At 41.3% G+C, this 9,158-nt stretch overlaps 1 pseudogene; it reads right to left on the bottom strand.

The window, feature by feature from the left end:
- Positions 1-7,115: 7,115 nt before the first annotated feature.
- LOC103230706 (large ribosomal subunit protein eL36-like) lies at positions 7,116-7,530 on the bottom strand (annotated as a pseudogene).
- Positions 7,531-9,158: the final 1,628 nt, after the last annotated feature.

The raw sequence follows: 9,158 nt of genomic DNA, 5'->3' as shown, positions 1-9,158 counted from the left end.
AATTGGATCCAGTGAGCAAGAAGTAGCAAACACACTGGATTTATCGGTGAGACATTTGCATGCCAGAGGATGGGAAATTCAGGGACCTTCTACCTCAGTAAAATTTCTTGGGATCCAGTGGTATAGGGCTTGTCCTTCTAAGGTGAAGGAAAAGTTGCTGCATTTGGCCACTCCTACAACCAAGAAAGTGGTACAATGCCTAGTGGGCCTATTCGGAGTTTGGAGACAACACAGTCCTCATGTGGGTGTGTTACTCTGGCCCATTTATCAAATGACCCAAAAGGGGGGTCCAGAACAAGAGAAGGCTCTACAATGGGTCCAGGCTGCTGTGCAAGCTGCTCTGACACCTGGGCCATATGACCCAGCAGATCCAATGGTGTTTGAGGTGTCAGTGGCAGATAGGGATGCTGTTTGGAGCTTTTGGCAGGCCTCCATAGGTGAATCACAGCAGAGGGCTCTAGGATTTTGGAGCAAGGCCCTCCCATCTTCTGCAAATAACTATTCTCCTTTTGAAATGGAGCTCTTGGCCTGTTACTGGGCTTTGGTGGAAACTGAATATTTTACTATGGGTCATCAAGTCACCATGTGACCTGAACTGCCTATCATGAACTGGGTGCTTTCTGGCCCATCTAGCCATAAAGTGGGTTGTGCACATCAGTATTCCATTACCAAATGGAAGTGGTGTACATGATCAGGCTTGAGCAGGTCCTGAAGGAACAAATAACTTACATGAGGAAGTGGCTCAAATCCCCATGGTCTCCACTCCTGCCTTCTCTCCCCGATCCTGCACCGATGGCCTCATGGGGAGTTCCCCATGATCAGTTGACAGAGGAAGAGAAGACTAGGGCCTGGTTCACAAATGATTCTGCATGATATGCAGGTACCACCCAAAAGTAGACAGCTGTAGCACTGCAGCCCCTTTCTAGGAGCTCCCTGAAGGACAGGGGTGAAGGGAAATCTCCCCAGTGGGCAGAACTTCGAGTAGTGCACCTGGTTGTGCCCTTTGCATGGAAGGAGAAATGGCCAGATGTGTGATTATATACGAATTCATGGGCTCTGGCCAATGGTTTGGCTGGATGGTCAGGTACTTGGAAAAAGCATGATTGGAAAATTGGTGACACAGAAATATGGAGAAGAGGCATGTGGATGGACCTCTCTGAGTGGTCAAAAACTGTAAAGATATTTGTATCCCATGTGACTGCTCACCAGTGGGTGACCTCAGCAGAGGAAGATTTTAATAATCAAATGTATAGGATGACCTGTTCTGTGGACACCACTCAGCCTCCTTCCCCAGTCACCCTTGTCATCTCCCAATGGGCTCATGAACAAAGTGGCCATGGTAGCAGAAATGGAGGTTATGCATGGGCTTAGCACATGGACTTCCACTCACAAAGGCTGACCTGGCTACAGCCACTGCTGAGTGCCCAATTTGCCAGCAGCAAAGACCAACACTGAGCCCTTGATATGGCACTATTCTTTGGGGTGATCAGCCAGTTACCTGGTGGCAGGTTGATTATATTGGACCTCTTCCATCATGGAAAGGGCAGAGGTTTGTCCTCACTGGAATAGACACTTACTCCAGATATGTATTTGCCTATCCTGCATGCAATGCTTCTGCCAAGACTACCATCTGCAGACTCATAAAATGCTTTATCCACCGTCATGGTATTCCATACAGCATTGCCTCTGACCAAGGCACTCACTTTACGGCTAAATGAGTGGGACAGTGGGCTCATGCTTATGGAATTTGCCGGTCTTACCATGTTCTCCATTATCCTAAAGCAGCTGAATTGATGGAATGATGGAATGATCTTTTGAAGTCATAATTACAATGCCAACTAGGTGACAATACTTTGCAGGGCTGGAGTAAAGTTCTCCACAAGGCTGTGTATTCTCTGAATCACCATCCAATATATGGTATTGTTTCTCCCATAGCCAGGATTCATGGGTCCAGGAATCAAGGGGCAGAAGTGAAAGTGGCACCACTCACCATCACCCCTAGTGATCCACTAGCAAAATGTTTGCTTCCTGTTCCTGTGACATTATGTTCTGCTGGCCTAGAGGTCTTAGTTCCAGAGCAAGGAACACTACTATCAGGAGACACAAGAATGATTCCATTAAACTGGAAGTTAAGATTGCCACCTGGACACTGGACTCATCCTACCTTTAAATCAGCAGGCTTAGAAAGCAGTTACAGTGTTGGCTGGGGCAATTGATCTGGACTATCAAGATGAAATCAGTCTACTACTCCACAATGGAGGTAAGGAAGAGTATGCATGGAATACAGGAGATCCATTAGGACATTTCTTAGTATTACCATACCTTGTGATTAAGATCAATAATGGGAAACTACAACAGCCCAATCCAGGCAGAACTACAAATGGTCCAGACCCTTCAGGAATGAAGGTTTGGGTTTCTCTGCCAAGACAAAAACCACAACCTGCTGAGGTGCTTGCTGAAGACAAAGGGAATACAGAATGGGTAGTAGAAGAAGGTAGTCATCAATACCAGCTACGACTACGTGACCAGCTGCAGAAATGAGGACCGTAACTGTCATGAGTATTTCCTCCTTCTTTTGTTAAAAGCATGTTTGTGCATGTTTACATTTGTACTAAGAAAATATCTTCATTTTATTTCCCTTTCCTTTATCATGTGACACAAGATTTATTGACTTCATATCAGCATTTAAGTATGTTAACTTCATGTAATAATATTTGGGTTGGGGATTGGTGCATTTCCAGTGGGCACTCAGCAGTGGCTGTAGCCAGGTCAGCCTTTGTGAGTGGAAGTCCATGTGCTAAGCCCATGCATAACCTCCATTTCTGCTACCATGGCCACTTTGTTCATGAGCCCATTGGGAGATGACAAGGGTGGCTGGGGAAGGAGGCTGAGTGGTGCCCACAGAACAGGTCATCCTATACATTTGATTATTAAGGATAGTTGCATTATGTTAGGCATAATTATGACCTCATTGTTGTCTTTATTTGAAGATTATGTATGATCTCAGGAGATGTGTATGGGTTCGGGTTGACAAGGGGTTGACTTGTGATGGTTAACACTGAGTGTCAACTTGATTGGATTGAAGGATATGAAGTATTAATTCTGGGTGTGCCTGTGAGGGTGTTGCCAAAAGAGATTAACATTTGAGTCAGTGGGCTAGGGAAGGCAGATCTACCCTTAATTTGGTGGGCACAATCTAATCACCTTATGGATACAAAGCAGGCAGAAAAAATGTGAAAAGAAGAGATTGACCTTGGCTCCCAGCCTACATCTTTCTCCTGTGCTGGATGCTTCCTGCCCTGAAACACCAGACTCTAAGTTCTTCAGCTTTGGGACTTGGACTGGCTCTCCTTGCTCCTCAGCTTCCAGACAGCCTATTGTGAGACCTTTGTGATCATGTAAGTTAATACTTAATATACTCCCATATAGAATATATATATATAATATATACATCCTATTAAGTCTGTCCCTGTAAGAGAACCCTGGCTAATACAGAGCCTCCATCTCTTCTTCAATTCAGTAAGCAAAATGGTACCTACTTTACAGTGTTTCTGTGAAGATTGAATAAAATTGTGCACTAACAAGTGCCTAACATAGGACAGTGGATTTGCTCTGCCAGCAAGGTTCTGAACCCCTTATAAGCTGCCTTCCAGTCCTGCCAGCCTGGGAAACCAAAGAATTATATCCCTCATAAACCACTGCAGCAAAATTTCTGAATGTGAGTTGAACTTCACCAATTGGATACGATTGTATGAATCTTTAGTATAGAAGGGAGATAAATAGAAAGAGAGCCGGAATATGATGTAGTTATTTTGCTGGCGAGGATCATGGCAACTGTGGTAAAATTCTGGATCTGGCACCTGTAGTGGTGACTTCCCTGATTCAGCAGCTTTGTGTTCATGGCCAAGGTGTTGACAGGAGCCATGGCAACTACTTTCTTGATTCTGCAGTTCCTTGAAAGTGGAAAGAGCAGCAGCTCCTTGGCAGGCCAGTTCTTTGGTGTGGTGTTAAAGTCATTTCTGGAAGCTCAATCCGAGTCTGTTTCTTCAGCCCTGCCAATAATTCTGTGAATGGTCTGTAACTGTTAATAAATCCATTTTTGCTTAAACTAGCTATAGAGGATTTGGTTTTTACAATTAGGAACCGTGATGAATATTGTAAGCAATAAGCTTATGAGTTATGTCTGAAGATATGTCTCATGGAAGGTATCCTTTTAGGGAATAAGTTTTGGTTTAGTGGGAAACTCATGGCTTTGGGGGACATCATATATTCAGATCCAGATGCCTTGTGAGTCATGGAACACCAGGCAAATTATTACCCTTGTCTGAAATTCGGGCTCCTCATCCGTAAAATGTTGTTAATAGTATCAATATAAATGATTTATTATTAAAATATCTATTAACTATTTACTAAATGTCAACTCTTTTTTTAACTTTTAGGTTCAGGGGTACATATGCGGGTTTGTTATATAGGTAAATTGCATGTCCTGGTGGTTTGGTGTATGGATTATTTCATAACCCAGGTAATAAGCATAGCACATGATAGGTAGTTTTGCAATCCTCACCCTTCTCCCACTCCCCACCCTCAAGTAGGTCCTCATGTCTGTTGTTCCCTTCTTTGTTTCCTTATGTACTCAATGTTCAGCTTCTACTTATAAGTGAGAATATGCAGTTTTTGGTTTTCTGTTTCTACGTTAGTTTGCTTAGGATAATGACCTCCAGCTCCTTCCAGGTCACTGCAAAGGACGTGATCTCACTATCTTTTATAGCTGCAAAATATTCCATGGTATATATGCACCACATTTTTTAATCCAGTCTACCATTGATTGGAACTACATGTCAACTCTTTAAAAAAACTTCTTTTGAACCAAATAGACTAATGCCTGTTTTCACAGAGCTCAAACTCCAGTGGGAAGATAAAGACAATGAAATATAGAAATAACGATACATACTCTGTCAATAAGTACTTTGAGAAGAAAAATAAGCTAGAGGAAGAGACTGGAGTACAATGTGGGGCAGGTGGATCCTGTTTCATGTAGTGTGGTCAGGGAAGGCTACTTTGAGTTGAGACCTGAAGGATGTCAGAGCAAAAGAGACGTGGATATCTGAAGTAAAAGAGTGCTAGGCAGATGGAAAGCATGCTTTTCACATTTAAGGACCAGCTGGAAGGCCAGTAAGTGATGGAAAGAATGGTTGGCAATGAGGCCAGAGTGTTAGCAGGTTAGAACCATGAACCAGACCGGGGTTTTCAAAACACTGAAAGGCCTTTGTATTTCATGGGGATTGACAATAAGATATAGGGTTGGTCACAATGGCTCATGCCTGTAATCCCAGCTTTTTGGGAGGCCAAAGTGAGAAGATCACTTGAGGCCAGGAATTCAAAAGTAAGATGTAAAATGTCCACCTCCTAGCCAGGCACAACCGAGTTCCCTTTTCTTTCCTCCACAAAGTTAGTTTAATACTATGATATAAGTGGGACTCTTAGGCACCACTGCAGTCTTATTTTTCCTGTGCATTCTTCTCCTCTTTCCAGAAAATTGTAAAAATCTTACTCATCTTCACAGGCTACCAATTTATTTTTCTTAGAACAGACCAGTCTTTAATAACCCAGTGAATATGAGGTGTGTAAAGGGAAAGAAAAGTATAGAAAGTAAGAAAGTAAGAAACTAAAGAAAAATGTTGATGTCATCCTCTGGACTGACATCCTGACACTTCACAAGAGAACAGCTTTGACAAATATTTGTAGCATGTGAGAAAAGTAATTTATCAGCTGTTCTGCTAAAGTCAACAGACTTCTCTGCATTGCATCTTTGACACAGAACAGAACCAGCTGTCTCCTGGCCTTGTCTCTCTTGTCAGACCTTTATGTGAAGCCCTTCTTCTGCTTGTGATGTTTCTTCTCTTTGGATTGACCTTGCTTCTTTTTGCCTGACAAAATCTTTTTGATTTTTTTTTTTAACAATAATTAAGACCTAGCTTCAGTGCCTCCTTCTCTGTAAAGCCTTCTTTGATTCCCCAGAGTAGAGTCGGTCAACTCTGCTCTCTGTTCTCAGAGCATTTTCTTATCTTTATTGTTAAACTTAGTCTTTCCTGTCTCTCCCGCTAGGCTTTGAGCTCCTCGAGACATAATTATGTCTCATTTATATTGGTTTCCTCATCATCTTTTTATTATTATCATTCGTATTTATTTTAAGTGCTGGCAAAAATGTTTGTTGACAGATGATTGAAAAGAAGAAAAGGAAGGGAGGGAGGGAGGGAGGGAGGGAGGGAGGAAGGAAGGAAGGAAGGAAGGAAGGAAGGAAGGAAGGAAGGAAGGAAGGAAGGAAGTTTGGTTATTTATATTCTTTGTTGCATGCCTTTCAAACACTTTTTGAAAGAGACAGAATATTTTAAACATTCAAGGAAACATAAAACCCTTAGAAAACTATAAACATATGTGGGCATTTGGTGATGATGACAAGCAAGGATTCTTGCTGGAGATAGACAATTTTAGAGAGATCACATTTTCTATAAGAAATACTTCTTTTGAAAAACCTTAACATTCCTAATTCACTCTGCCTGAAATTATGCTAAATTTCTTCCTGTTCCCTAAAAAGAAAAAAAAAAGATTTGCATATTTTCTTTAAGATGAGCAAAAATTTCCTAATTATCTTTATTCAAACAAAACATTGATCTGAGAAATCTGACTTGCTTAATAAAAAGCTAAGTCCTGATTTATCTTATCGCTTGGTATTCTGGCAGATGCAATAAAGGCAATTTCCACTGAAGGACAGTTTTCTTTTTTCCAAGTTGTTTTGTCTGTTCTGAGCTTTATTTCAACAAACCTGAATCAAAGATCTGAAAAGAGCCAGAACATTGTTGATAACAATAAAGCTCGTATTTATATAAGTCTTTTTTCTGGAAGGTTAGTGGATCAGATCATATTATCCAATCTTTTTTTTTAAAAAAAGGAAACAGATTCAGAAATTACACTATTAGTCTGACTTGTATAGTATAATTCTATACTGGAACAGTGAATTTAAGCATTTGGGAAGTGTTACTTTGCACCTACATTTTCACTTACTTTTAATTGTTAGTTTTGTAGTTACACTCTCTTTTTTTAAAACTACATTATTCTTTTTCTTTTTTCTTTTTCTTTTTGTGTCAAGCTGTTATTTATTTCAGGGAGAAGCCAGGGGAGGGGGCTCAGTCTTTCTTGGCAACAGCTTTCCTCATAGGGGCCAATACGTTGCTCAGCTCCTCCCGCTTCCACTTGGCGCGGATGTGCGTCCCCACCCTTTTCTTGATAAACTTGAGGGCCCGTTTGTCCTTGGAGACCTTCAGTAACTCCATGGCGCGCCGCTAGTACTGGGCAAAGCCACACACCTCCCGAATCATGTCTCGCACGAACTTGGTGTGTTTAGTCAGACGCCCGCGGCGGCGCCTGTGCCTGGGCTTGCTCACGTTCTTGGTCACCTTGTGGCCCTTGTTGAGGCCCACGGCCATAGGGTAGCGTAGAGCCATGGCTGCTGCTCTCCAGTGGCGGCCGTGGCGGAAGCAACTACATCATTCTTAACAACACATTTTATCAATTTATGGATATTAGGCAGGGCTTAAGGGGGCAAGGAGAGTCCTGGTAATAATCAGATTTGTGGTTTATATTTAAGAGAAAAGCACCGGGGCCTATCATGGGGAGGGGGGAGGGGGGAGGGATTGCATTGGGAGTTATACCTGATGTAAATGACGAGTTGATGGGTGCTGACGAGTTGATGGGTGCAGCACACCAACATGGCACAAGTATACATATGTAATAAACCTGCACGTTATGCACATGTACCCTAGAACTCAAAGTATAATAATAAAAAAATAAATAAAAATAAATAAATAAAATTTCAAAAAAAAAAAAGAGAAAAGATGGTATAAGAGTGAAAAAAAAGGTAGATATGGTCAGATCACTCAAATTTTTGAAAACGTAAATGATTCAAAAAAGATGAGAAGTTCTAAAACATGAGTGCCAACAAGGTGACAGTTCAGTAGTATAAGACACATGACAAAGTTTTCTAGGAAATAATAACTAAGTTTTAAAAGAGTGCATTTTATTTATTATTTAGTTATTATTTCTAGGAAATAATAACTAAGTTCTAAAAGAGTGGCATTTATTTTAGGGAATTCAACATAATTTTAACGAGCTTAACCCCTGCCTAACACCTAGAAATCAATAAGATACTATTACAAAACAGTGACTATATTTTCTATCTCCACATCCGGCTTGCTGCCATTCATAGCCTAGTGTGAATGTTTTCATAGCTTCAACCTCTACAAAATGCTAAAATTAAGATTAAATTTTCATCTCCAAAATAGTTATAATCCCCACTAATGTAATTAATGGATTATGAAATTTTTGTAGAGAACCAACCTGCCATTTGAGCCAAGAATTACAACAGCAGAGAAGAAATTAGCGGAGAAGTGTCATTCAGCCAGAAGCAACAGAGTTAGTAATTTCTCACTTGGCCTTGATAGCAATCCCACTGCGGAGGAAAAAAATGCTACCCTCGAGTTAAGAAAGAACTTGTGATTAAAGTCAGCAGAATCTTTAAATAATAAGATGAACTGGAATTAATTTAAGCCCTTATTATGTAGCTAGAAAGGTAATAAGCACTTTGGCAAGTATGTATCTTGTTTAATTATTGCTGTTTTAATGATGTTATTATTATCTCCACTTTACAAAAATTAAAATTGAGGCCCAGAAAGACTAAATAACTTGACTGAGGTCACAGGCAGGAGGGCAAGCATGGACACAGTCAGATTTATGACCTGTGCTTGAACAGAGAAGATTATATGGACTCCAAAAGAAAAGTTGGTATGATTTGCTGTCCCAGACATTTTTTAAATAGAGAAATGACTCAAAAGAGAGGGGATATGGACAGGCGCAGTAGCTCATGTCTGTAATCCCAGCACTTTGGGAGGCCAAGGCGAGCGGATCAACTGAGGTCCAGAGTTTGAGACCAGCCTGGCCAACATGGTGAAACCCTCTCTCTACTAAAAATACAAAACTTAGCCGGGCATGGTGATGGGTACCTGTAATCCCAGCTACTCAGGAGGCTGAGGCAGGAGAATCATTTGAACCCGGGAGGAAGGTTGCAGTGAGCAAAGATTGTGCAATTGCACTCCAGCCTGGGT

The sequence above is a fragment of the Chlorocebus sabaeus genome, chromosome 25 (assembly GCF_047675955.1).
Source record: "Chlorocebus sabaeus isolate Y175 chromosome 25, mChlSab1.0.hap1, whole genome shotgun sequence".
In the NCBI taxonomy this organism is placed as follows: Eukaryota; Metazoa; Chordata; class Mammalia; order Primates; family Cercopithecidae; genus Chlorocebus; species Chlorocebus sabaeus.
Note: the sequence above shows the minus strand (reverse complement) of the source record. Positions and strands in the feature narration are given on the sequence as shown.